Below are 22,111 nucleotides of genomic sequence, written 5' to 3'. Positions count from 1 at the left end.
AGATGACCCTGGGGCCCTTTCCAACTCCACAATTCTATGATTCTATGACCATTCTCCTGATCCCGCAAGCACTTCTTATGCTTTTATGTTCCTAACTTAATATGATCCTGGCATCTCTGTTCTGCCTTTCTTTTCTTTCTTTCTTTCTTTCTTTCTTTCTTTCTTTCTTTCTTTCTTTGCGGTTTTGTTTTCTCTGCTGCAAACAATTTCCCTCCTGTGTCAGTCAACCAGTTTGACTGGTTTGGGTTCCTCCGGCGGCATGAAAGCAGAGGAGCTCCGGGGGGGCTGGATCTCTCTGGGAACTGGGAACACGACCCCCTCTTTCCACACCGCGCTCCTGCGAAAGCGAGTCAGGGGCTGGCGACTTGTGCATAAGGCGCCGTGATCCTGCTGTCAGTGCAAAATCTCAGCTGTGGCAGGCAGGTTCCAATGGGGTTTTGGTAACTGAGCAGGCTATTGAGCAAGGGCTATACAGAGCTTACTGGCAGGGCTGGGAGCCCAGGGCAGTTGTCTCCTTGCCCCAGGTGGAGAGAGAAAGCAGGAACTCCCCCCCCCCAGGTAGGAGCTTTACTTTAAGGGATAAAAAGGTAAAGGGACCCCTGACCATTAGGCCGACTCTGGGGTTGCGGCGCTCGTCTCGCTTTATTGACCGAGGGAGCCAGCGTACAGCTTCTGGGTCATGTGGCCAGCAGGACTAAGCCGCTTCTGGCGAACCAGAGCAGCGCACGGAAACGCCGTTTACCTTCCCGCCAGAGCGGTACCTATTTATCTACTTGCACTTTGATGTGCTTTCGAACTGCTAGGTTGGCAGGAGCAGGGACCGAGCAACGGGAGCTCACCCCACCTGCTTTTCGCCCCTGGGCAATTCGGCTCCAGGGACCACGCATTCACTCTATAAGACGCACAGACATTTCCCCTTACTTTTTAGGAAGAAAAAAGTGTGTCTTATGGAGCAAAAAATACGGTATATTGCTGGCAGACATGTGGCTTCCTTCCCAAGCCCCCGTGGGAAGAGAGCGATCCCCACAGAGGCTTGGGAAAAGGTCGACAACTCTGGGAAATGCGGTGCTGAAGGGATCTTTGCACCATGGCGCTGGATATACTTAAGACAGCCCTGTTTTCTACTTAGCTACGGACCCTACGCTTTCCGTTCTCTGGTAGACTGTCCCTGATTCTCCATCTCATATCTAGGCATATCATATCAGTGGAAATCTGCCTGAGCCTCCTCATAGCCCGATGGACGAAGCCGTCCTCGGGGGGCTGGCGTTTGAGAAGTATAACCCCCCTTACCGTCTATATTTTACCGAAAACTCCCAATAAACTCAGAAAAACGGGTTCCTAATGCATCCTTCCAGCGAGTGCTGCGGTCTGATTGCTCCTTCCGGGCTGAAGGAACTTCGGAAAGTGGAAGCCGCTGCTTGGTCAACTTGCGAGTCTGAGGGGGGGGGTTGCGGTTTCTCCCCCCCCCCCCGCCTGCCCACAGCGCTGAGTGCAGCCAGCCTCTGCCGCACGTAATGGATGAGTCTCGAGCTCAGAAGAAAAATCGATAAATCTCTTTGCTTCGCTGCGCAGCCTGTCGAGAGGCTATAAAAGAGGCTCTGCAGATTGATTCATCAGCTCATGTTTGCAAAGTGCCTGGAAGATATCATCACACACACCCCCAACCCAGTGCCTTTTTTTAAAAAAAAAGAGAAAAAAAGCAGAAAAGCCATTAGGGAAAGAGTAATTCCTTGTATCGAAGCAAAAAACCAAGTCTCAGAAAGATGCAGATTTCAGCAGTTCTGTGTGGACCAGCTATTATCTGTTTGTTCACCACTGAGAGAGAGAGAACCTTTTTTTGGGGGGGCAGATGCTTCAAGATGGGTGTCTGTTGTAAGATCTTATGTGCTGAAGAACCTCAAAGCAATGGCCAATCTAGAGCAGCATCCCGTACACAGCGTGGCCAATCAGAAGTCCGCAATCAGGATTCGAACACAAGATCAACTCTCCCCTCCTGTGGTTTCCAGCAGCGGCTATTCAGAAGCATTGCTGCCTCCGACTGTGGAGTCTGAGTGTAGCCATCACAGCTAGTGGCCGTCGATAGCCCACAAATTTGTCCAATCTTCCATTAGTTGGTGTCCGTCACTGTGTCTGGTGGGAGAGAGTTCCGCAGTTCAACTCTGTGCTGTGTAAAGAAGGACTTTCTTTGATCTGAAACTTCCAGAGGTCAGCTTTGTAGGCTGCCCACGAATTCTAGGTTAAAAAAAAAGGTGAAGGGCCCCTGGACGGTTAAGTCCAGTCAAAGGCGACTTTGGGGTTGCAGCGCTTATCTCGCTTTCGGGCCGAGAGAGCCGGCGTTTGTCCACAGACAGCTTTCCGGGTCATGTGGCCAGCAGGACTAAACCGCTTCTGGTGCAACGGGACACTGTGACGGAAACCAGAGCGCATGGAAATGCTGCTTACCTTCCCACCGGAGTGGTACCTATTTATCTACTTGCACTGGTGTGCTTTTGAACTGCTAGGTTGGCAGGAGCTGGGACCAAGCATCTACACGTTGTTGGCATCAAAATCCCAGTCTGCATTCCCCACCCCACCCTGTTTAAACTTCATTTACCCTTTGACAGGAAATCTGCCAAGTTTTGAAGAAGAAAAACGTCACCAGTGGCCTGTTTGCAAGGGAAGATCATCACTGGGGCAAAGCAGGGCAGAGACCTACCATAATTATTTTTCTAGACCCCAAAATTCAGAATGGTGGCTCTGAAGTCCATTGATTGTGCAGAAGGACTTGAGTTCAGTGGCGGGTCACAGGCCTTGCATGCAGAAGGCTAGCTCTATGATACCGGACAGCCACTGGCAGTCAATGTAACCAATACGGAACTAGATGTTTTTGGCCTCGGAGGCGAAACCGCAGTCTGGACGTTTGTCCGCTGCAAGAGCATTTCCTCTTTTCCTCTGTCTTTTGGTTAGGAGCTTGCATGTGGCGTCTGCATGCAGAAGGGGAGAGAGGATTCCCACCCCTTTTTGAAGATGGTGACAACACTTGCCTTCAAGTCTGCAGGAAAGTCACCGACATTGGCAAAGGAAATGCGCTTTATATCTGTTGTGCATGCAGTTATAACACGCCGACACCAGGTGGCGATGTGGGGTTCCGTTTTTGCCCACCTGATTTCTTTCTTTTTTATGAAAAAATTATTCACTGAAATTCATGAATGTCATTACAGATTTGAATTCTCACATACACATAGATATAAAAAATACATACAGTGTATTCTTACATTAGTTTAACATAAAATGTTAATTTAACCTTCCAATTCCACTTAGATATCCACTAAGCTAAAATCGTATAATGTTACATAAAATAAAGTAAAAACAAACAAACTAACTAAAGTAAAATAAATATAGACTTCCCATATTTCCCAATATAGTTGACATTTGTGATTTTGAAAGTATTTATAATTATTACCTTACATTTAATATACTTTCTAATACTTTCTTACAACCTAGTGTACCGGTTTTCCTCTATTTCTTAATTTTTTAGGTACACAAGGGTCATACAAACACTATCATAGATAATACATCGCTGTTACCTTTTTTGGAAGTATCTCTTAAACATTTCCCATTTTTGAGAAAATAATTGTAAACCCGATTTCTCATACAAAGTTTGCAACGCATTTTCCTGAAAAGCTTCTTGGATGTGTCTAGATCCAGTGGCGTAGTGTGGGGGGTGCAGGGGGGCCGGCCGCACCGGGCGCAACATCTGGGGGGGGGGCGCTCGCACTCGCAGCTCTCTGCCCCTACCTGGCTCACTCACTCTCTCTCACTGCAGTGCTGGCTGTGCGAATCCGAGCCAAGCCGCCGGGTCGCCGCCCACTGTGGAGGGGAGGGTGCCAGGCGTGCGGTGCGGAGAGAGAGCGAGGGACTATCTGGGGGAGGGACAGTGCAGCGGGGGGGGGGCGCAAATTACTTTCCTTGCCCCGGGTGCTGACAACCCACGCTACGCCACTGTCTAGATCCAGCCCTATTCCCCAAGGATTCTCAAAGATTATAGGCAGAGACTCTGAGATTACATCTGTAAACTCTCTTGGGTGCAGCTAATCAGGCCCTGGAGACAATTCATTTGAAGCAACTAGGTATTCCCTGACCACCTCTTTTTGTATCTTGGCTCCCTCCTTGCATCGTTTGTTCTGTTATCACCAGGTTGGGCACTGCTTTGGGCGAAGACAGAGGCGATGAGCAGTTCCTCCTCCTCCTCTCTGTGTCACCCAATAGCATTTGTGGACTCTCCTGCCTTGGAGGTTTTTAAGCACAGGTTGGATGGCCACCCGCAATAGATGCTTTAGTTGTGATCATTTTGAATTGCATTTAGTTATTTCTTTGCATTTAGTTACTTCTTTGCATTTAGTTATTTCCTTGCATTCTGCTATTTCTTTGCATTTAGTTATTTCTTTGCATTCAGTTACTTCTTTGCATTTAGTTACTTCTTTACATTTAGTTATTTCCTTGCATTTAGTTACTTCTTTACATTTAGTTACTTCTTTACATTTAGTTATTTCCTTGCATTCTGCTATTTCTTTGCATTCAGTTACTTCTTTGCATTTAGTTACTTCTTTGCATTTAGTTATTTCCTTGCATTCTGCTATTTCTTTGCATTTAGTTATTTCTTTGCATTCAGTTATTTCTTTGCATTTAGTTACTTCTTTACATTTAGTTACTTCTTTACATTTAGTTATTTCCTTGCATTCTGCTATTTCTTTGCATTCAGTTATTTCTTTGCATTTAGTCACTTCTTTGCATTTAGTTACTTCTTTACATTTAGTTATTTCCTTGCATTCTGCTATTTCTTTGCATTCAGTTATTTCTTTGCATTTAGTCACTTCTTTGCATTTAGTTACTTCTTTACATTTAGTTATTTCCTTGCATTCTGCTATTTCTTTGCATTCTGCTATTTCTTTGCATTTAGTCACTTCTTTGCATTTAGTTACTTCTTTGCATTCAGTTATTTCTTTGCATTTAGTTATTTCTTTGCATTCAGTTACTTCTTTGCATTCAGTTTTTTTTTTTGTTTTTTTTTGCATTCAGCTATTTCCTTGCAGAGCTGTGTGCGTGTGCAACCCCACCAGGGCTCCCCAAACCTCTCTGTCTAATCCACTCCTTCAAAAGTGCAGATTGCAAGCTTCCCTCGTTTATTTGCCAAGCTCAGAGCAGCCTTCTCCTCAACCTGGCACCCTCCGGATGTTCTGGACTACATTTCCCATCAGCCCTAGCCAGCATGGTCCCTGACCTGGGATGGTGGGAGTTGTAGTCTAAAACATCAGGAAGAAGCATTGCAGGGGGTTGGACTAGATGACCCTCAGGGTCCCTTCCGATTCTGCAATTCTATGATTTTATGATTCGGCGGTGGTAGGTGCAGTGGTTGGATGCACAGCTGGACAAGCCAGCTCTTCCTTGAATAGCTGTGGTTGCTGGAGCCATAATAATAATAATAATAATAAATTTTTATTTATACCCCACCCTTCCAGGTTTAAAAACCGGGCTCAGGGCGGCTAACAGCAAATATAAAACATTGATTAAAATGTGACTTAAAAACAGCATAGAATACTACATAAAATGCAGCATCAATATCAATAAAATTCTGGGGTCATTTTTTGGGGGGAAACAACAATTGTGTAGCCAGTGACTTCCCTCCATTCCACATCTGGGCTCTGCATGGGGCTTCCCTTAACTGCAAGCTGCCATTCAAACCCTAAAAAGAGCCTGCCAATGGCCCATCAAACACAGCATCCTCTTCTCCCATTGGCCAACAACATACCTGCAAGAAACCGTCAGAAAGGACCCTCTCCCCTCCGGCTGTTTCCAGGAACTGCTGTTCAGAATCGTTGCTGCCTTCAACCATAGAGACAGAGCAGAAGAATCCTGGTTTGCAGAAGCCGTCAATAACCCTTTGTTGAGAGCTCTGTAGCCAGGTTATTCAGTAAAGTAAAAAGAGTAAAGGTAAAAGATGCCTGCTTCTTCAGAGAAAAGCAATGACAAACCTAGACAGCATCTTCAAAAGCAGAGACATCACCTTGCCGACAAAGGTCCGTATAGTTAAAGCTATGGTTTTCCCAGTAATGATGTATGGAAGTGAGAGCTGGACCATAAAGAAGGCTGATCGCCGAAGAATGGATGCTTCTGAATTATGGTGCTGGAGGAGACTCTTGAGAGTCCCATGGACTGCAAGAAGATCAAACCGATCCATTCTTAATCAGCCCTGAGTGCTCACTGGAAGGACAGATCCTGAAGCTGAGGCTCCAAGACTTTGGCCACCTCATGAGAAGAGAAGACTCCCTGGAAAAGACCCTGATGTTGGGAAAGATGGAGGGCACAAGGAGAAGGGGATGACAGAGGACGAGATGGTTGGTCAATGTTCTCGAAGCTACCAGCATGAGTTTGCCCAAACTGCAGGAGGCAGTGGAAGACAGGAGTGCCTGGTGTGCTCTGCTCCATGGGGTCACGAAGAGTCAGACATGTCTAAATGGCTAAACAACAGCAACAAAAAAGGACCCCTGGACAATTAAGTCAAGTCAAAGGCGACTATGGGGTTGCGGTGCTCATCTTGCTTTCAGGTCAAAGGAGCCGGCGTTTGTCCACAGACAGCTTTCCGGGTCATGTGGCCAGCAGGACTAAACCGCTTCTGGCGCAACGGGACTCCATGACAGAAACCAGAGCGCACGGAAACGCCGTTTACCTTCCTGCCGCAGTGGTACCTATTTATCTACTTGCACTGGTGTGTTTTTGAACTGCTACGCTGGCAGAAGCTGGGACAGAGCAACAGGAGCTCACTCCATGGTGGGGATTCGAACCGCCAACCTTCCGATCGGCAAGCCCAAGAGGCTTAGGGGTTTAGATCACAGCGCCACCTGCGATCTTCCCTTGAGCAGAATTCCAGGATCCACACCTATTACACCTGGGGGGGGGGAGCTGCAGTGGCTGTCGATCAGCTACCGGGCCATCTCCAAAGTCTTGTTAAAAGATAATGCCACAAACGACTTGGGATAAGCTAACCTGTAGGACCACCTGCCCCTGTGCAGACCTGTACGATCGCTTTGTCCACCTGGGGAAATTCTGGCACTGCGTCCATTGTAGAAGCCAACTCCATGGGGCCAAGATGTCTTCAGCCACCCCTTAAATATTTGGGCCTCCTCCCCAAAGTTAATGGGGATTGCCATTCAAATGGTTTGTGCATGATTGGTTTTGCAGGACAGGGCTTGCCAGTGTGGTGTAGTGGTTAAGAGCTGTAGTCTCGTAATGTGGGGAACCGGGTTCGCGTCTCCGCTCCTCCACATGCAGCTGCTGGGTGACCTTGGGCCAGTCACACTTCTCTGAAGTCTCTCAGCCCCACTCACCTCACAGAGTGTTTGTTGTGGGGGAGGAAGGGAAAGGAGAATGTTAGCCGCTTTGAGACTCCTTAAAGGGAGTGAAAGGCGGGATATCAAATCCAAACTCTTCTTCTTCTTCTTCTTCTTCTTCTTCTTCTCCTCCCCCCTCCCAATATTTTATTCAAGTTGGCACCCCTGGCACCAGTATTTACTGAGACTTTTCCCAGGTGCCCTTTGAAGTACTGACTGGGCACAGCAGCACCCACAGCTGTTGGGTTGGCAATCCCTGCCAGAGACAGTTCCTTTATTTGTTGACGCTATTTCTGTACTGCTCACTATATTTAAAAATATCTCAAAGTGAAAACGACAGCAACTTGAAGAGCCACAGATATTACCAAAATGCAGTTAGCTCGTAAAAGGGGGTATGTCCAGTGGGGCTTACTTTTGAGCATAAAAAGAAAAATTAGGATGGCACTATAACACATTTATCTTGGTTTATAAGCCTTTGTGAGCATACTTCGGAAGAAAGCTCTGAAAATTCGGATCTGACCCCTGACCCCTTATATGGGATTTGACATATAGATTTTCCCTGGGCTTTTTTGCTGGCCCATGTAGGACCAGCATGGATAGCTGGCTCGGGTGAATATCTGATGTTTCCTCCCTTTATGATCTTGATTTATGGGCTGCTACTAAAATGAGGCTGCATTTTAAGCTGTATTTTAAGCCATATTTTAATTAACTGTTTGTTTGTTTGTTTGTTTGTTTGTTTGTTGTTTCTATTACGTTTTATTGTAATTTGTATTTCGTGTTAGCTCCCCTGAGCCCAGTCCTGGCCGGGGAGGGCGGGGTATAAATAAAATTGTATTATTATTATTATTATTATTATTATTATTATTATTAAAAGTTGACCCATAAAGCACATAATAATTTCTATAATTCGCCCTATTGGGTGAAGAGGAAGGGGAAAAGCCTTGCATTCTTCAGTTTGGATTCTTGCTCTGCTCCAGAGGTTGAACATAAGTTTCACAACGCCACAATATTCATGTTAGGAATATTAACAGCTCTTGTCTCGTCCGCGCTGAGTGACGTTTTCCGGAGATGTTCTTTCTTTGATTGAAGATTTCCTCCTGGGGTGTTTGACTGCTTTCTGCCGATAAGATCAGACGTGAGCCAGCCATAAACAGAATACCGCTGCTTTCGCCAAGCCGGCGCCCGCCGGATGTTTTGAACTTCATTTCCCATCACCCTCAGCACCGCAAGACTTTGAAGTCACAAACCTCCAGAGGGCACCAGCTTGGGGAAGGCTGGAGCAGGTTGTTTTGGCGAGCTCAGCTTCGTTTTGCAAGCTGGGAAAGTCCCCGGTCTTTATCCTCACCCTAACTGTCAGGCGTGCTTTTCGACTTGAAGACTGAAAAGTCTACAAGGAAAACAAAGCCCTGGGGGGGAATTTGTTGAGAGATGTAGGAAGCCGATCCTTGATTGCTGATTCCCGGAAGGGAGACGGGAGGAATCATATCTTAGACGCAGATCGTATTCTCTTGACTTGATGCTGACATGTACCTTTGCCACTGACGCAACCCCACAGCCAGGCAGGGCTGGGAGGGGCTGGGAAATCATTGAACAGTCCCTGTGGGCAGGTGAGAAAGCAGCCGGATTTTGATGCAGAAGTTTGCCTAAGGTGAAAGGGTTAAGCGCCCTGCATCGCCCCCTCACCGCTGCTATTTAGCTCACATTTATTCAGCGAGAGAGGTGCCTAGAAAGTGGGGAGCCTAGCCCTGTCTCTCCTGCTGTCATTCATCCAGTTTGGCCGTAAAGGTAAAACTTTTCAGGTTGCATGTTGATGGTAAGGATTTGCGCCAAAGGACGGAAGGACTTCATTCGATTTTGATAAGTAGGAGGCACAGGGCTTCTCTGGAAAGGAGCATTTGTGTAGCTGAAAAAGAGGAAATTCCGTTTTGGTCTTGTATGCACAGCCAGAATGAAACTTCACAGATCCTCTGGATTCCAGAAATGAAAATGGTGTTCAGTGTGCATATGTGCAGAAAATGTACTTCCTCAATCTTCTTTGATGGGCCACTCCAGATGTCCTTTTCGTTGTGCATTCACGATTCTTTGTTTTATTTATTTAACCACAACAACAACCCTTTGAGGTAGGTTAGGCTGAGAGGCCTGTTGTCTTTGTCCTTGGAGTTTTCTTGGCAGGGATACTGGAGTGGCTTGCCGGTTCCTGCTCCAGGTGGATCACGTTTGGTCAAAACTCTCTGCTATGACCTGTCCATCTTGCGTGGCCCTGCATGGCATAGCTCATAGCTCCTCTGAGTTATTCAAGCCCCTTCGCCACGGCAAGGCAGTGATCCATGAAGGGGAAGAAATGGAGGCAGTTAGAGATTTTACTTCCTTGGGCTCCATGATCACTGCAGATGGTGGCAGCAGTCACGAAATTAAAAAAAACGCCTCCTTCTTGGGAGAAAAGCAATGACAAACCTAGGCAGCATCTTAAAAAGCAGAGACATCACCTTGCCAACAAAGGTCCATATAGTTAAAGCTATGGTTTTCCCAGTAGTGATGTATGGAAGTGAGAGCTGGCTGATCGCCGAAGAATGGATGCTTTTGAATTCTGGTGCTGGAGGAGACTCTTGAGAGTCCCATGGACTGCAAGAAGATCAAACGCATCCATTCTGAAGGAAATCAGCCCTGAGTGCTCACTGGAAGGACAGATCCTGAAGCTGAGGCTCCAATACTTTGGCCACCTCATGAGAAGAGAAGACTCCCTGGAAAAGACCCTGATGTTGGGAAATATGGAGGGCACAAGGAGACAGAGGACGAGATGGTGGGACAGTGTTCTCGAAGCTACCAGCATGAGTTTGACCAAACTGCAGGAGGCAGTGGAAGACAGGAGTGCCTGGCATGCTCTGGTCCATGGGGTCACGAAGAGTCGGACACGACTAAACGGCTAAACAACAACAAGGCTGAGAGGCAGTGTCGGGCAGCGAGGTCACCCAGTGAGAAATTTGAACCCTGATCTCCCAGGTCCATATCTGATACTCTAGCCCAGGGGTCAGCAAGGTTTACCTCGTCTGGGCCAGTTCACTCCAGTGGAGATCCTTCCGTGGACTAGATCATTCGTGCACCCGCGATTTCCGGCATCTGCACAGAAGTGATTTTTTGCACCTGCGCATGCGCAGACATGATTTTCGGTGCTGCGGAAGCAATTCCTGCGCCATACTGCACCAGTTCAGTGCAGCGCAGGGGGAGTCACTGAGTGGGTGGCTCAGTTTGGGGGTGGCTCGTGGGCCAGTTAAACAACTCCCGTGGGCGGCTTGTGGCCCACGGGCCACAGGTTGCCAACCCCTGCTCTAGCCACTACCACCACACTGGTTCTCAGACCGCACTGGCTCTCTCAGGGATGATGTTGGGTGCTTATACCCAATTCTGCTTGCTTTCTTGTCAATCCATGCAGCTTCCTGCCCCTCCAGGCAGCAATAATGGGTTATCATTTAAGAAGCGTTGCAAAATAAGAGTGGAATGGCGTGTGAATGACTCATTATAAATCCAGAGTGAATGCATTATTATTGCATCAATGACATGTTTTGTGCATAGGGCTTCAATCTAAAAGTTCCACATTATATTTTTATTTTCGAAAAAATGTCTGCGGCCTGTACCAGGGTTCACACATGTGTGGTGCAAGCGAGGGAGATAATGAGACAGCCATACTTTTAAAGTAACTTTAAAATAACTTTTTGAGGGCTTCCCAGGGGCATTGAGTTGGCCACTGTGAGAAAAGGGTGCTGGTTTAGAAGGGGCTCTGGCCTGATCCTGCAAAGCTTCTCATGCATTCTTAGCATGCAGCTGTTCCCTGAGAGCACCTGGAATGTGGCGTTTTATTGTACAATTCTGCCCATATGGTTTTGGAGGAAACTTAGTGAAGAAATTGGCTGTGTTGGCCGAACTCTGCCCTTGAACTGAGCAACCAGTGTAGCCCAAACACATCCAGAGTCCAGAATGCGCCCTCATACTTTACCCCAGAAAATATTTGTATGTCCTGATGTCATTGTTTGATCAGAGACTTATGTAAACTTCTGGATGGGGACAAAGGCTAAAATTGTGAAAATGGCATTATCAGCGACAAATCCGCTGGTGCGCCCGGGATATACCGTATTTTTTGGTGTATAAGACGCCCCCATGTATAAGACGCCCCCCATTTTGGGGGACTAAATTTAAAGAAAATGAGGGGAGATGGCTCAGAGTTGTTGAGCTTCCCTATATGAATCTATTATTCTCTCTCTGTGTGTGTCTCTCATAAAGGTAAAGGGACCACTGACCATTAGGTCCAGTTGCGGACAACTCTGGGGTTTTGGCGCTCATCTCGCTTTATTGGCCGAGGGAACCGGTGTACAGCTTCTGGGTCATGGGGCCAGCATGACTAAGCCGCTTCTGGCGAAACCAGAGCACCGCACGGAAATGCTGTTTACCTTCCCGCTGGAGTGGTACCTATTTATCTACTTGCACTGGTGTGCTTTCGAACTGCTAGGTTGGCAGGAGCTGGGACCAAGCAACGGGAGCTCACCCCATCACGGGGATTCGAGCCACCAACCTTCTGATCAGCAAGCCCTAGGCTCTGTGGTTTAACCCACAACGTCACCTGCGTCCCTCGTACACATTTCCAAACTGGAGATCATTTAAAGAAGTTCACGTAATGAGACTAAAACATCAATACTACGGTAGCACTAACTCTCAATTAAAGTTTACTTCTTATGTATCCCAGTATTCTTGCAGGGTTTGAAATGCTAAACTTTTGTACGGCTGCATTGATCTGTTGCATGATGGGCTTGTCGTGGCCTTTGGCTCTAGAACAATAAACTTTGACAGAAATACAATAGCATGCAAACAAAAAAACCCCGCATTTTAACTTGTGTGAGCTGCTAATTTTCTGCACAGTCTTTGGTGACGCTTTCAGGTTGCATCGACAGCCCCAAAGAGGAAGTCAAGGTGTTTGGTTCTTGGAGGGGTTTTTCGAGAGCAAATCAGACTATTTGCACCTGCATATTTACACAGCTCATATCAAATATTGAAGGATCCAGGGCAATGCGCTTGACTGAGGAGAGGCTTTTGGGACGTTTGTTTAGGCCTTGCGCAGAAAGAAGAAAAGTCGGCGACAGATACGAGAAACTCAACAGTTTTGTCCTGTTGGGTAGATGACAAAGAAAGCACAGATTTGCATGCACTAATTTTTGTGTGCAGGTGCAAATTTAGAAAAGTCTCCTCTAACTTGAGCAGAAATATATAACAGGTGGTAGAGCATGAGGCTTGTGCTCTCAAGGTCGTGGGGGCAGTGGTGTAGCGTGGGTTGTCAGCACCCGGGGCAAGGCAAGTAATTTGCGCCCCCTAGAGTGAGTGAGCCAGGTAGGGGCAGAGAGCTGCGAGTGCGAGCGTGCCCCCCCCCCCAGATGTTGCGCCCGGTGCGGCTGGCCCCCCCTGCACCCCCCACACTACGCCACTGCGTGGGGGGGAATCCTGCATTGCAGGGGGTTGGACTAAAGGACCTTAAGGGTCCCTTCCAGTTCTACAGTTTTATGATTCTATAATACATCTCGCCATATGTTGAAGGCTCTGACAGGTGACCCATGAACTTGCCTGATCTGCTGTCAAGGTGCACACTGTTGACAGGCAACTTCAAGGCGTCTCTCTCTTGAGTTCTTTATTTTTGATGCAGATTTTACTGGGCTATTCCAAGACAGTCCTTTGAAAATCAGACAAATTCATGGAGGAGCAGGATCAACCAATGGCGACTAGGCAGGATTGGTGTGTTCTCCTGCCCCTGTCAGAGGCAGAATGCCCCTGAATTGCTGGGAATTGACAAGTGGAAAGAGCACTTTTGTCCATGGGTCCTGCTGGCTGTGAGAGGTTTTTAATATTTTTAATGTTTTTAATATTCTGTTGGGAGCCGCCCAGAGTGGCTGGGGAAACCCAGCCAGATGGGCGGGGTATAAATAATAAGTTGTTGTTGTTGTTGTTGTGAAGGTAAGTTAAAGGACCCCTGGACGGTTAAGTCCAGTCAAAGGCGACTATGGGGTTGCGGCGCTCATCTCGCTTTCAGGCAGAAGGAGCCGGCGTTTGTCCACAGACAGCTTTCTGGGTCATGTGGCCAGCAGGACTAAACCACTTCTGGCACAACAGGACACTGTGATGGAAACCAGAGCACACGGAAATGCCGTTTACCTTCCCGCTGCAGTGGTACCTATTTATCTACTTGCACCGGTGTGCTTTTGAACTGCTAGGTTGGCAGGAGCTGGGACAGAGCAACGGGAGCTCACTCCGTCGCGGGGATTCGAACCGCCGACCTTCTGATCAGCAAGCCCAAGAGGCTCAGTGGTTTAGACCACAGCGCCACCCGTGTTCCCCATTGTGAGAACAGGATACTGGGCTACATGGACCATTGGCCTGATCCAGAAGGCTTTCGCTAGGTTTGTAAGTCTGCTGTGCCATCACAGCTAAAGGGAACCAAATCCTGCAACAATATCTATAGAATCATAGAATCATAGAGTTGGAAGAGACCACAAGGGCCATCGAGTCCAGCCCCCTGCCAAGCAGGAAACACCATCAGAGCACTCCTGACATATGGTTGTCAAGCCTCTGCTTAAAGACCTCCAAAGAAGGAGACTCCACCACACTCCTTGGCAGCAAATTCCACTATCAAACAGCTCTTACTGTCAGGAAGTTCTTCCTAATGTTTAGGTGGAATCTTCTTTCTTGTAGTTTGGATCCATTGCTCCGTGTCCGCTTCTCTGGAGCCGCAGAAAACAACCTTTCTCCCTCCGCTATGTGACATCCTTTTATATATTTGAACATGGCTATCATATCACCCCTTAACCTCCTCTTCTCCAGGCTAAACATGCCCAGCTCCCTTAGCCGTTCCTCATAAGGCATCGTTTCCAGGCCTTGGACCATTTTGGTTGCCCTCCTCTGGACACGTTCCAGTTTGTCAGTGTCCTTCTTGAACTGTGGTGCCCAGAACTGGACACAGTACTCCAGGTGAGGTCTGACCAGAGCAGAATACAGTGGCACTATTACTTCCCTTGATCTAGATGCTATACTCCTATTGATGCAGCCCATCTATATTAATATCAAACGACATTAGGATGCTCGGCTCAATACGCCCCCATTGCCCTGACCCAGCAGAGATCTTCTTAGCTTATTTTAACTCTTCATCTGTCCCGTGCCACGTTTTTTGGGAGAGAGATCCCCAGGCAGCTTGCATGCACAGAGAAGGCACCAAATCTCATTCCAGTGAAACAAAACCATGAAAACAGTAGCCTGAAAACAATTTCACAGCCCAGTTTCACAGCTCATATAAAACCAATTTGCACAACCAAGGAGAAACCATTTAAAACCAGCCACACTTTGTTAAATAGTCAGTATTCAGTCCAAAATTTGGGATTAAAAGCGACTGGCAAGAAATGGATTTTAGAGGCCCCAACTTGAAGCCGTTACAGATGGAGGCCAAGCATCTACCCATTAAGTGGGATATGGGGCCACCAGCAAGAAGCCCTCCCTCCGTACAGTTTGCTGTGCAAGAAGACTTCCTGTGCAAAGTTCGTCGAAAGGAGCAGCAATCGCTCAGAGACATCTCCTTTTTGGATCTGACAAGAGTTTGTTCTCTGCGAGCGAGAGCTCAATCTAGATAACCATGTTCTGCCCTCGTCAGCTTGTAGAATTTCCTCCTCTCTCCCTCCCACAGCCTCTCATACATAATCTGTGTGGGGTCTTCTGCCAAACCCATCTTGGCAGCCCTTGCGTGTGTGTTTATGTGCGCGGCCTTTGTGGAGCAATTGTCGAAACATTTGCGAGGTTGTTGGAGGAGGGAGAAAGTTTGTTTGTGGTTTTGATCAAAGCCACGCATTGTCCCAGATCAGCCTGACCGGGCCGTCACCTTCCACGTGACGCTGTGAACACGCCTGGAGAGATCCCTGCTGACATGTCTTGCAGGAAACAAGGGTCAAGTCGATTATCCCATCTCCTTCCGCCCCCTCGGTGCTTTCTGGCTGCGAAAGCTTTCGAGCGTCAGCCATGGAAGATGCAGCGCTTTCCTGGTTCCCAGGCTCTCCTGGAGTTTCAAAGAGATCAGAGAACGGTAGAGTTGGAAGGGAACCCTGAGGGTCATCTAGTCCAACCCCTGGAAATGCAGGAATCGCAGCTGAAAAATCCCTGACAGACGGCCATCCAACATCTGCTTCAAAACCTCCAAGGAAGGAGAGTCTACCACAGGGGTCAGCAAACTTTTTCAGCAGGGGGCCGGTCCACTGTCCCTCAGACCTTGTGGGGGGCCGGCCTATTGGAAAAAAAATAATGAACGAATTCCTATGCCCCACAAATAGCCCAGAGATGCATTTTAAATAAAAGCACACATTCTACTCATGTAAAACACCAGGCAGGCCCCACAAATAACCAGAGATGCATTTTAAATAAAGGCATACATTCAACTCGTGTAAAAACACGCTGATTCCCAGACCGTCCGCAGGCTGGATTGAGAAGGCAATTGGGCCGGATCCAGCCCCCGGGCCTTAATTTGCCTACCTGTGGTCTACCACCTCCACTGTCTAACAGTTCTTACTGTCAGAAAGGCACTTCTTGATATTTCATTGGAATCTCCTTTCTTGTAACTTGAAACGATTGATTTGGGTCCTGTCCTCCGCAGCAACAGAAAACAACCTTGCTCCATCTACTATGAGACATCCCTTGAGATATTTGAAGATGGCTAGCCTATTTCCTCTCAGTCTCCTCTTTTCCAGGCTAAGCATACCCAGCTCCTTCAACCATTCCTCATCAGGCTTGGTTTTCAGAGTCTTGGTTGCCCTCCTCTGCACACACATTCCAGCTTTTTAATGTGTGGCATTTAAATGTATTTTTAATCTTTGTTGTGAGCCGCCCAGAGTGGCTGGGGAGGCCCAGCCAAATGGAGGGGGTACAAATAAATTATTATTATTATTATTATTATTATTATTATTATTATTATTATTATTATTAAGATTTGCCTTGAGAGAGTCTTTAAACCTCTTTTGTTGACCACCAGCATTACATTTTCCATTTTTAAGTTCGGAATAGAGCAGTTGCTTTGCAAGACGATTATGCGCTCCCGAGCCTGGAAGTTCAACGTAGCAGCTGTGGCCCAAAGCTGCAGACAGTTCTGTTATCGGTGAATCTTTCTAAGGTCTATTTAAAGCATTTGCTAGAATCTGCAGCCTCCCTCCCTCTTTCTTGCTCAGCCCCTGTCAGGCAGATACACCCGCCGCCCAACAGTTCTTCTGCCAGCCATCTTCTGCCACTATTCCAGTGGTCTAAAAGGGGAGGCTGGTTGCAGGGAATGTAAGAAAGTAAAGAACTTCTGGGAAATGATATATAATGTGATGAAAAAGATGTTGAAATATACATTCTTAAAAAAAAAAACAGAAGCATTTTTACTTGGTATTATAGGCCAAGACATTAATAGGCAAGATGTCAAACTGTTCTTATATGCAACAACAGCGGCAATTGTATTGTTAGCCCAGAAATGGAAGCCAGAAGAAATTCCGACGAAAGAAGAATGGCAGACGAAATTAATGGACTATGCAAAATTGGACAAAATGACAGAAAGGATTCAAAATCTGCGGGACCAGAGATTTACAGAAGATTGGAAGAAGTATATGAATTATTTGAAGAGCAACTGTAATAAACCAATTACGCTAGGAGGGCTACAAGAAGTTTTGTAAGGAGAAATATACGAAGTGTTACAAAGTAGGAAAAGAGACAAATATTGGTTATGAGTTTGAAATGTAATGGGGAAAATAAGAAATGCATACTGAGAGACTAGATTGGAAAATTTTCAGACAGGACTGATGGAAGTAAAAAAAAACTGAGTAGGATGTAAAAGACCATAAAGAAGGCTGATCGCCAAAGAATTGACGCTTTTGAATTCTGGTGCTGGAGGAAACTCTTGAGAGTCCCATGGACTGCAAGAAGATCAAATGCATCCATTCTTAAGGAAATCAGCACTGAGTGCTCACTGGAAGGACAGATCGTGAAGCTGAGGCTCCAATACTTTGGCCACCTCATGAGAAGAGAAGACTCACTGGAAAAGATCCTGATGTTGGGAAAGATGGAGGGCACAAGGAGAAGGGGACGACAGAGGACGAGATGGTTAGACAGTGTTCTCGAAGCTACAAACATGAATCTGACCAAACTGCGGGTGGCAGTGGAAGACAGGAGTGCCTGGCGTGCTCTGGTCCATGGGGTCACGAAGAGTCGGACACGACTGAACGACTAAACAACAACAACAGGATGTAAAAGCATGTTTAATGATTGTTGAAAATTGTATGTTAAAAAGCTAATAAAAAATTATATATATATATAAAAGCGGAGGCTGGTTGCACTTCCTCCTATCAGAGGCCAGGCAGAGGTCCATTCTCCCAAACTCCTGCTCCCGGTTGCTGCCCGTGATAGTGCTTTTGTGCCAGCCATCCCACAACACCAGGATGTGGTTACTGGACAGGTCAGATTTGCTGATCCTATCGCTCTTGCCTCGAGTTTCGTACGCTGCCACCCAGCCATCTGACATCCTGCTTCTGCTGCTTCCTCTTGCTGCCTATATAGGGCAGCCCCACAGAAGGACTTTCTGAGCTCGGGCACAGCAGGTGGAAAGGCAGCACAGGGCTGGGGGTTGCCGAGGCCACCTGAGCCGGTCCAGGAAAAAGAGGATTGTCCTGCAGGTACGCCAAAGGATTTGCAGTTGCCTGCACAGGCGTTTTGAAAAGCCACCCCTTTCGTGTGCCTCTCGCTCTCTGCGTGTGGCTAGACCTCCTGAAACAGAGGTGAGTGGCAGACCTGGGGTGGGTTGGCTGGAATTGTAGTAAAGGTTCGTTGGCACGTATCATACTTGTTTTTTAAAGCTAGGTTTAAGGATGAGTGAGGATGGGCAAATTGGCTTCTCATTTTTCCACTCCAAAGTTCAGGTTCTCCGCACGTCCACATCAGTTTGCAGAAAAAGTAGTGGAAACCCTGAAAATTTACCTGCTAATTTCTCTCAATGTACATAGTTTTGAATGCAGTTTCACCTGATAGCATGTGATTTTGCAAATCAATTTTCTCTTCTCTTCTTAAAATTTTATATTCTTTGTTGAAAAATTGTTGCTGTTGTTTAGTCGTTTAGTTGTGTCCGACTCTTCGTGACCCCATGGACCAGAGCACGCCAGGCACTCCTGTCTTCCACTGCCTCCTGCAGTTTGGTCAAACTCATGTTGGTAGCTTCGAGAACACTGTCCAACCATCTCGTCGTCTGTCGTCCCCTTCTCCTTGCGCCCTCCATCTTTCCCAACATCAGGGTCTTTTCCAGGGAGGCTTCTCTTCTCATGAGATGGCCAAAGTATTGAAGCCTCAGCTTCTGATTTCCTTCAGAATGGATAGGTTTGATCTTCTTGCAGTCCATGGGACTCTCAAGAGTCTCCTCCAGCACCGTAATTCAAAAGTATCAATTTTTCGGCGATCAGCCTTCTTTAGGGTCCAGCTCTCACTTCCATACATCACTACTGGGAAAACCATAGCTTTAACTATACAGACCTTTGTCTGCAAGGTGATGTCTCTGTTTTTTTAAGATGCTGTCTAGTCTGTGATTCTATCCTTGACTAAATTCAATAAATGTATTAAGAGGTCAATGGGTATCTTTGATCTGAAAACTTCCTCTTAATATCTCTGTTTCGTGCACCCAGAACCGTTTTGCTTTTCTGCACTCCCATCACAAAGGGGCAAAACTGTTACCTTTTCCTGTTCCCCAAACCAACACTTTCCCAGTGATTTTTGGATCCCCCTGTCTGGAAACCTCTTCTTGTGTAATTTAAGCCCATGCGATGTGGCTCTGCCCTCTGGGCAGCAGAAAAACAAGCCTTTGCCCGCTTTGCTGCAACCCTCGGGCATTTGAAGAGGAATTTTAAGTCCCCCCTCTGAGCTCCATGTATTACACATCCTCCTTTTCCCCTCTCCCTCTTCTGTTCTAATCCAAACAGTGCCCATTCAAAACCTGAACTTTCTGCCAACTTTACCTTTTGAAATCCGCTGGGGGTTAAGGTGCCCATTATACCAGGAGCGCTGGACCAGATTGGTTGGAGAGGCGAAGCAGTTTCTCAACCTCACAGGTGCCCGGAGACGGCAGTGGGAGGAGAGAAAAGTATCGCTTTCGCCCAAATTCAACACCCCACAAACAATTCCAACGCAATTAAGCGCTATACAATTGTTGGAAAGGAGGAGCCGTTCCTTTCAGCGCTGGCGATCTGAGTGGCTTTCAGCTTTTGTGGAGTGTGAATGGGGTAACAAAAAGGTGTTGTATGTCTGCCTACGTGACCCAGCGACTCTCATTAGCCGCCACGCGCAGTTCGTGACCTTTGCCTGTGAAGGTCATTGCTCTTTGGGGCCGGATCTGCCATTAGGCAGGAGAGGCACGTGCCTCGGGCGGTTGGATTGGGGTGTCACGAAAAGGCAGGAAATTGCTCGTTCTTTGGGGGATTTTTACGGGGATTTTCGGCTGTTGCGAGCCTTGCCTCTTGGGTGGGGTGGTGGGCAGAGGGGGGCATTTGCTGTTCCACCTCAGGCGGCAAACTATTTAGGGCTTGTCTTCAGCAATCCATGGAGAGAGTGATATGAGGGGTGCTACCAGACCCATTGAGGACCCCCAAGTAGCACAAGATGTATGTCTGTCATTCAGGAGTGCAGCCTTTCCCCCGTGACAGTGTGTGCCCGAGATCTGTGCTTTTTTCTAGGGGGTTGCATGCTCCTAAACGTTTTGCGAATCTTTGTACTTTTTTCCCCATTTACTGTATTTATTTCCCCCGATTTGAACTATAAAATGGTGATTTTCTTGAATCAAAATGAGAGTACCTCTAAACTGGGAGCTGCCGCCGAGACCACATAACACCAGTCTTAAAAGACCTACACTGGCCGCCAGTACATTTCCAAGCACAATTCAAAGTGTTGGTGTTGACCTTTAAAGCCCTAAATGGCCTCAAAGGCCCAGTAGACCTGAAGGAGCGTCTCCACCCCCATCGTTCAGCCCGGACACTGAGGTCCAGCTCTGAGGGCCTTCTGGTGGTTCCCTCACTGCGAGAAGCCAAGTTACAGGGAACCAGGCACAGGGCCTTCTCGGTGGTGGTGCCCGCCCTGTGGAATGCCCCCCCCCCCGATGTCAAAGAAATAAACAACTACCAGACTTTTAGAAGACATCCAAAGGCAGCTCTGTTTAGGGAAGCTTTTAATGTTTAATAGGTTATTGTATTTTAATATTCTGTTGGAAGCCGCCCAGAGTGGCTGGGGAAATCCAGCCAGATGGGTGGGGTATAAATAATATATTATTATTATTATTATTATTGGGAAAAAAGCACTGCCCGGGGCCATGGGTGCCGTGCAGAGTGCACTGAAATTGGTGGGTGCCCGGCTCCTTCATGGGGAATTTTGTGGGTGCTCGGGCACCCCGGGCCCCATGGAGTTGGCACCTACGCTGTCCCTTCTGAGGAGGAACTCATCGTGTGGATTCAGACCCCGGCACTTTCATATTTCAAACCTAAAAGATTCTGCGAGGATCGGCTTGGGATAGGAAACTGGGGAGATCAATCTGCCACACGATTCCAGGGACCAGACCCCCCCTACATCAATTTGATTTGATTTATTACAGTTCATAGAACCATAGAACTGTAGAGGTGGAAGGGACCCTGAGGGCTATCTAGTCCAACCCCCTGCAATGCAGGAATCTTTTGCTCCACATGGTTCTCGAACTCATGTCCCTGAAATGAAGAGTCTCGGGTTCTGCTGACTGAGCTACCAAGTTTTCCATGCTGCTTTTCATTCAGGCAAAGCCCCAAAGCGGCTTACAAACAATAACCAGTGATAATATGATAGGTAATGACGTAATAGGTAAAGGTAAAGGTACCCCTGCCCGTTCGGGCTAGTCTTGCCAGACTCTAGGGTTGTACGCTCATCTCACTCTAGAGGCCGGGAGCCAGCGCTGTCCGCAGACACTTCCGGGTCACGTGGCCAGCGTGACGAAGCTGCTCTGGCGAGGCAGAGCCACACACGGAAACACCGTTTACCTTCCCGCTGGTAAGTGGTCCCTATTTATCTACTTGCACCCGGAGGTGCTTTCGAACTGCTAGGTTGGCAGGCGCTGGGACCGAACAGCGGGAGCGCACCCCGCCGCGGGGATTCGAACCACGACCTTTCAATCGGCAAGTCCTAGGTGCTGAGGCTTTAACCCACAGTGCCACCCGCGTCCGTAATAGAGCATCGCAAAAGCAGCACAAATCACATAGAGTAATTAACAAATAGATGGTGGAACAATAGCAATCTATAAAACAGAGTTTGGCTGTCCAGTGTCCCTCGATTATTATCTGTGAGATGTCATAGAATTGCAGAGTTGGAAGGGACCCTGAGGATAATAATAATAATAATAATAATAATAATAATAATAATAATAATTTATTTTTATACCCTGCCCATCTGGCTGGACTTCCCCAGCCACTCTGGGTGGCTCATTCAGTTCAGCTGCCATTCTATGGTTCTGTGAGTTAAGAACTATGTAGAAACCTTTTAAAAATATTTGAAATTAGAGGTTGAAACTCACCAACTGGATAGGCTTGCCCAACTAAAATGTTTTAAGCAGGTGCAAAAACGAGTACAGGCAGGGAGTTCCAAAGATTCGTTGCCACTATGCTAAAAGAAGGATTTCTTACAAGTGCGGTTATTTGACAAATAGACTGCGG

The 22,111-nt window shown here is 47.2% G+C and overlaps 1 protein-coding gene and 2 long non-coding RNA genes across 4 annotated transcripts in view; 2 read left to right on the top strand and 1 right to left on the bottom strand.

Annotated features, from left to right (window-relative positions):
• Positions 1-22,111, top strand: part of LOC310675861 — a 187,243-nt gene that overhangs the window by 150,665 nt on the left and 14,467 nt on the right. The gene's annotated exons all lie outside the window — the stretch shown is intronic.
• LOC310675886 overlaps positions 1-22,111 on the bottom strand; it is a 217,881-nt gene that overhangs the window by 184,475 nt on the left and 11,295 nt on the right. The window lies entirely within an intron of this gene.
• Positions 1-22,111, top strand: part of P2RY6 (pyrimidinergic receptor P2Y6) — a 47,678-nt gene that overhangs the window by 15,137 nt on the left and 10,430 nt on the right. Inside the window, exon 1 of one of the 2 annotated variants that reach the window (XM_083436750.1) lies at positions 17,801-18,181. The exons of the other annotated variant lie outside the window; for it this stretch is intronic. The gene's annotated coding sequence lies outside the window, so the exon portion shown is untranslated. Of the gene's footprint in view, positions 1-17,800; positions 18,182-22,111 lie in introns of those variants that run through there. 2 annotated transcript variants of the gene reach the window in all.

Source organism: Podarcis tiliguerta, assembly GCF_965153285.1.
Source record: "Podarcis tiliguerta genome assembly, chromosome: 4".
Lineage (NCBI taxonomy): Eukaryota > Metazoa > Chordata > Lepidosauria > Squamata > Lacertidae > Podarcis > Podarcis tiliguerta.
The sequence above is the reverse complement of the archived record's forward strand: the minus strand, read 5'-3'. Positions and strand labels throughout refer to the sequence as shown.